We start from the raw sequence: 6,495 nt of genomic DNA on the forward strand, positions 1-6,495 counted from the left end.
TAAGGGGCTCCATAGATCGAGTTAATTTAACCTTAGAGTGTTAACTAGAGAAAAGTCTCGGTTATTCAATTTAGGGATTAGATGTTATTAGTCTTGAATAGGGATAATAACATAACTTAGGGATCTCTAAAGAACAAGTTAAATGAATAAATCATCCAATTCAGAGCCAGAATAACAAGTACAGTCTAGGTGGATTTTTCCTTAGGTATTGTCTGCATTCAATCGATTTTTCCAAAAGCAATTCCCCAATTCCATTCTCTGTGCGTTCTTAGTTTAGATAATTAGTTAGTTAAAACAAAAACTCTTTATTCTTAGGCTAGATAATAAAGACAGTCATTACTAGTTCTTTTAGTTCCTTTGGGTTCGACAATCCGGTCTTGCTAAAACTATACAACTGTTCGATAGGTACACTTGCGTACATTGCGATAATAGTTAGTTCAAGAATGAGTAATTATAAATATTTAAAACCTATCATGAAATTACGTGATCAAGTTTTTGGTGCCGTTGCCGGGGAACTGAAATATTAAGAACACTCATTTTTTATTACTTTAGCCATTTATTTTTCGTGCAATTTAATTTATTATTATTATTTATTAATTTACTTTTTCCTTCTCTTGGCAGGTTTTTATAGTTTATAACTCGAAGAAATCCGTTAGGACCATTACTTTTTGACAAAGAAATCAATCGTACAATTCGCAGAAATCAAAGAGAAATAAGGCGAAGCTTAAGATACACAGACAACGAGCAAGAAGACAATACTCAACCCCCAACCAAAGAGATGGCTCAAAACCAAGGCAATCAGCTACCTCCTACAATTGTAGTTAATCAAAATCCTGCTCCATGCACTATGTATGATTATGCTAAACCTTCTTTAATAGGAACTGAATCGATTATAGTTAGACCTGATGTAGCTGCAAATACTTTTGAATCAAAACCTAACACTATTCAAATGATACAGCAATTTGTTCAGTTTGATGGTTTACAGGATGAGGATCCCAACGCTCATTTAGGCAACTTCTTAGAACTATGCGATACATTTAAAATTAATGGTGTCTCTGATGATGCCATTCATCTTCGGTTATTCCCTTTTTCATTGAGGAACAAAGCTAAACAGTGGTTGAACTCGTTACCACGAGGGTCAATTACTACTTGGGAACAAATGATTGAAAATTTTTTACTAAAATATTTTCTACCGGCTAAAACAGCTAAATTACGTAATGATATCTCTTCTTTTGTGCAGATGGATTTAGAAACACTCTACGATGCATGAGAGATATACAAGGACCTTTTGAGAAGGTGCTCTCACCATGGGTTACTGCTTTGGCTACAGGTTCAAACGTTCCATATGGCCTGAATATTTCGACTCGACAAATGGTTGACGCAACTGCTGGTGGAACCATCAATAATAAAACACCTGAAGATGCCTATGAGTTTATAGAGGAGATGTCACTGAATAACTATCAGTGGCAAGTCATGAGGACAAAGCCAACGAAAACAGCCGACATTTATAACGTCGATTCGGTCACCATGCTCTCTAATTAGGTAGAACTCTTAAATAAAAAGATTGACGATTTTCTTAGTTCTTCACAAGTTCACCCAGTAATGTAGTGCGAAGCAAGTGGAGGTGGAACAAGCTATTCGGAATACCAACCTTATGGCCATAATATGGATAACGAGCAATTAAACTACATGGGTAATAATCCTGGACCTCAAAACAATCCATATAGTAATGCTTACAATGTAGGTTGGAGGAACCCCTAATTTCTTGTGGAGCGGTCAAGGAAATCAAAGACCACAACCACCTCCAGGCTACCAACAACCACCCTACCAACAGGAAAAGAAGCCAAACCTTGAAGAGATGCTCCCAAATTTTATTTCGGTGTCAGAAACTTGTTTTCAGAACACCGAGACAGCACTTAAAAATCAGAAAATGTCGATCCAAGGGCTCGAAACTCAGATAGGCCAGCTTTCCAAACTAATTTTTGAATAACCACAAGGTAGCTTGCCAAGTAATACTGAACCCAACCCAAGGGAACAGCTCAACGCATTTAATATTCAAGATGAAGAAGGAGTTGTTGAGCCTGAACCAGAACTGAGGCAAGAAACTGTGGTAAGCAAAGGTCAAGGTGAGGTAGATAACAATAAAAACAAAATGGTGAATGTCGAATATAAACCTCATGTGCCATACCCCAATGCAACAAGGAAAGACCGCTCAGATGAACAATTTGGTAAATTCCTTAAACTCTTAAAAAATTACATATTAACTTATTGTTTATTGAAGCCCTATCGCAGATGCCAAACATAATGAAATTTTTAAAGGAACTTTTAGCAAATAAGCTGAAGTTGGACGAGGCATCGCACGTGGAGCTAAACGCAGTTTGCTCAGCTATTCTCCAAAATAGACTACCGAACAAACTAAAAGATCCAGGGGGTTTTACAATTCCTTGCTTAATTGGTAGTTTAGATGTTAATAATGCATTAGCTGATTTAGGGGCTAGTATTAACGTCATGCCCTACAAAATGTTTAAGCAATTAGGTCTCGGGAAACCCAAACAAACTAGGATGAGCATTCAATTAGCAGATAAAACTATAAGGTTCCCTAGGGGTATTATTGAAGACGTACTAGTTAAAATCGATAAATTTATATTTCCCATTGACTTTATTGTTCTAGATATAGAGGAGGATAGCAACACTCCTTTAATTTTGGGAAGGCCCTTTTTAACAACTGCTAAAACGATTATTGATGTTGGCACAGGTAAACTCACACTCTGTGAGGGAGACGAAGCAATCACCCTTCAAGCTCACAATTCTAACAACACATCAGGAATTGAAGGTGATCGTTTAACCTATTCTCCTAGAACTGACAATATGGTACAACCTACTTTACAGGAAATGAGTTTGAAGGATGAACGCGACTCATTCTCAAGCAATAGTAGAGGACCTGTTCATGAAGATCGAAGATTACAAATCGAGGAACTCAAAGAATGGCGGACGCATAAACTAAGAACACCCGACAAACTAAATATACGACAGAACGAGCTTAATACCTTTCCAAATCAACTTAAGATTGGAGATAAAGTCTTATTAAATACCGTAGATCCCCACATTGTCGCTACCACACCGAATGAAGAAATCCCTCTTACGGTACTTAGTATCTTTCCATTCGGTACGATCGAGGTAAAGCACCCCAAGTTTGGCACTTTTAAGGTAAACAACACCCGTTTAAAATCTTATTTTGATGAGTTGATGATAGGAATGAGGAGTATGAACTTTTAAGGTAAACTACCATGATTATTCAACGGAGAGGTAAGTCAAGCTTAGACTATAAATAAGCGCTTCTCAGGAGGCAACCCGAGCACTAACTGTATTAACTTCTTTAAAATTTATTCTTCAACATCTAACTTACTAATGGAGCTCTCAAATACAGGATTTCCATAGAGACAAGGCCAAGCACACGGGCATGCTTATGGCCTTGTGAAAATAGGGCAAGGATTTCCCTAAACACGGGCTATAAAAAAATGCCAAGACTATGCGACATGGCTGTGGTCGAGCTTGCCAAAACAACACGGGTGTGCGACACAATCGGGTGGAAGACCCATGGTTGAAACTGAGAAACTAGCACGGGCGTGCATCACGCCTGTGTCTAACACCTGTGGTCAAACCTGTCAAATTAACACAGGCGTGGGGCATGCACACACGGATGTGGGAGAAGCAAACGAAGCTAGACATGATCGTGCGACACGACCGTGTGAACCCACATGCCCGAGGAACACGGGCGTGTACTAAATGTCAGACGTGCCCAAATTCAAAATTCACGAATCACACAAGCTGAAATTGGGAAACACGGGCCGTATAGCCCAAAATCTATAAATACCCTGCACTATTCACTTTCTTCCCCATTCAAAAACCCTAACCCTAGCCACTGCAACTCCACACGGCCTCCCTGCCATGCCCGTGCACCGCTTCCCACTCCATTTTTGACACTCAATCTCTCTCCCTTAGTGTTTGTTTACTCCTTTCACTTCTATTTTACTTATTACTAATGCTTATTATTAGCATAATCTTCATTGCTTTTGAACTATTTTTCATTTTGCTCATTATTTTATCATTTAGTTTGCATTCTTAGGTTAGCTATCATACATTTCGTGTTAAATCGAGTTATTAAGAAAACCTCATACCCATGACTTTACTATGCTTATTGTCATGATATTTCCATGCCAATGTCTATCATTTAATTTGCATTCTTCGATTATTTACCATACATCTCATGTTAAAATAAGTTGTTAGGAAAACCTCACTCTTTTGTCATACACATGCCATTACTACGCCCATTCTCATGCCATTACAATGATAATGTCACGAAATTATTATATTAGTTATGTTTGGTTGTGGCTGAAATTCTGATTTTTATTTGAAAATTGAATTCCTTTTACTTTGACCACTCATTAAGATGACTTGATGATTCTAATCGTAGGTACCATGTTGTCTTCACGAGGAAAGAAAACTGTCGTGCTTGTCTTGAAGAAAATGAAGGGAGCGTCATCTTCTGCGGGTCCAACCACGGAAATTAGTCACCCTCTCCTGCAATTCCCCTAAGGGCCCCAGGAAGAGCTTTTCCAAATACTTCGGGCCCAACCTTTAATTGTGGGCCGCTGCATCGACTGGGCTGTCATAGAACAAGTTCAGTTGGCTGATGCGATTTGGGCCCTCCTAACCACTGACCTTGGGAGCTGTTCTTTGGGATCATCGAACCAACATACCTCGAGCTCACGATGGAACTATGCTCAACGTTCTATCTTCTGACTGTAATGACAAATTACGATGATCCCAGCATAGTCCAGTTTCGCCTAGGTGGGTTAGTACGCTAGCTAAGCGTCCCAGAGTTCGGTGCTGTACTAGGCTTATATATGGAGGAGTTCAAGAAGGAAAATGAGCTACATGCTCTCACTCGCTACATACATTTTTCTCCCTCGAAAGTGCTGGCACACTTTGGCCCCAGGCGCAGCCTCCTACAATCCTAGTCGTTCCAAAGCATTAGTTCTCCCACCATCCCTGAGGTACTTACATGCCATTTTAGCTCACACAATTACAGGGAGGCGAGAGAGCACTGGCATTTTCAACACTCACGCGCCTACTTCTTATGGTGTATTTCGTAAGGGCAGGTCATCGACCTTGCCTATTTTATCGCCCTCGCTATTCAGCACCAGACGGAGCGGCATAGGAAGAGGGTCATCTCCATTGGCCCCTATGTAACGCGATTGGCTCGACACTTCGGGCTCCTTGACACCGTGGCCCAAGAATCATCCTTGACCCTCATTGGCCAAATGTCTCCACAAGGCATCTCGAGCATGCTTAGCATGAGGATGATCGAGAGGCGCTGAGGAACCTACCCTCCTCAATATCGTCTCGCCCAGTCCACCGAGGAGGAGGCCTACGAGGACATTCTTGATGATGTCCCTTCATAACACTAGGACCCCCCACCCCAGCCACCACCACCCTCTCGTCCAGTTCATGCGGCAGCTTCATATGCTGACATCTCTGAACGCCTCACTCGATTCGAGCAGTAGTGTTTTCAACGATTTAACAACATTGATGCTACTCTACAGCAGATTTGTCAGCAGCTCCACATCTCATCGCCAGTCCCACCTCGCGAACCATCCAGCAATGAAGATGTTTAAAAACATTTCTTTATTATTTTATGTTTTTAATTTTTATTAAAACTACTTTTTATTTTTATTAGATTTTAGAAATTTTATTTTTAATTATTAATTTCGGTTATTTCTTTTTGAGTAATTATTCTTCCTAATATCTCCTAAAAAGTTCCTGATTTTATCACAGTTATGTAGAGCTCTTAAGCTCATCATCACATAGAAACTAAAACTCCATCGGGAAAGGTTCTCCATGACTGCCATGTCCTGCTCGCCCACGACCATAGCTACCACTAGAGATAATATCTTTTTGGCGCAGGACTTATGGCCTAATGAACCTCTACGACCGCCAGTGTATCCTCTTCCACTCTCGAACCAATTACTTTCCAGAACTCCAGTTTGAGGAATTCATCATACAGGAAGTCTCACTTCTCTCCCTATCTTATTTTTATACTCTAATATCTATCTTTGTACATTGAGGGCAATGTACATCTTAAGTGTGGGGGGTATTTATTTCATTATCAGAAAAATCTCTGAATGACTGCCTTGTTCTCTTGAAAAGCTCTCATATCATATTTACGATAAATTTTGATTAATTTTTGATTGATATATCTTGAATTAAAACATAGGCATTTATGCATTGATTGTTTAAACTTTAAGACATTAGAGAATCAAGCATGATTATTTGATTTTTAAGAATTTAAAATTTTAGGCTGTTTCCCTAAAATTTAGGTATTACTTTGAGTTGGGATTCACAAGTTTTAAACATCAAAAAGCCATAATTTTTGTGAGATTTTTTAGGCTTTTGAGTATCTATTAATTCTTTCATGCTCACTTTTATTATTGC

At 39.3% G+C, this 6,495-nt stretch overlaps 1 non-coding gene across 1 annotated transcript; it reads right to left on the minus strand.

The window, feature by feature from the left end:
• Positions 1–1,207: 1,207 nt before the first annotated feature.
• On the minus strand, positions 1,208–1,314 carry LOC128289531 (small nucleolar RNA R71). Its single transcript, XR_008279176.1, has one exon. It is a non-coding gene; the product is annotated as a small nucleolar RNA R71 (small nucleolar RNA).
• Positions 1,315–6,495: the final 5,181 nt, after the last annotated feature.

Source organism: Gossypium arboreum, chromosome 2 (genome assembly GCF_025698485.1).
Source record: "Gossypium arboreum isolate Shixiya-1 chromosome 2, ASM2569848v2, whole genome shotgun sequence".
Classification (NCBI taxonomy): domain Eukaryota; kingdom Viridiplantae; phylum Streptophyta; class Magnoliopsida; order Malvales; family Malvaceae; genus Gossypium; species Gossypium arboreum.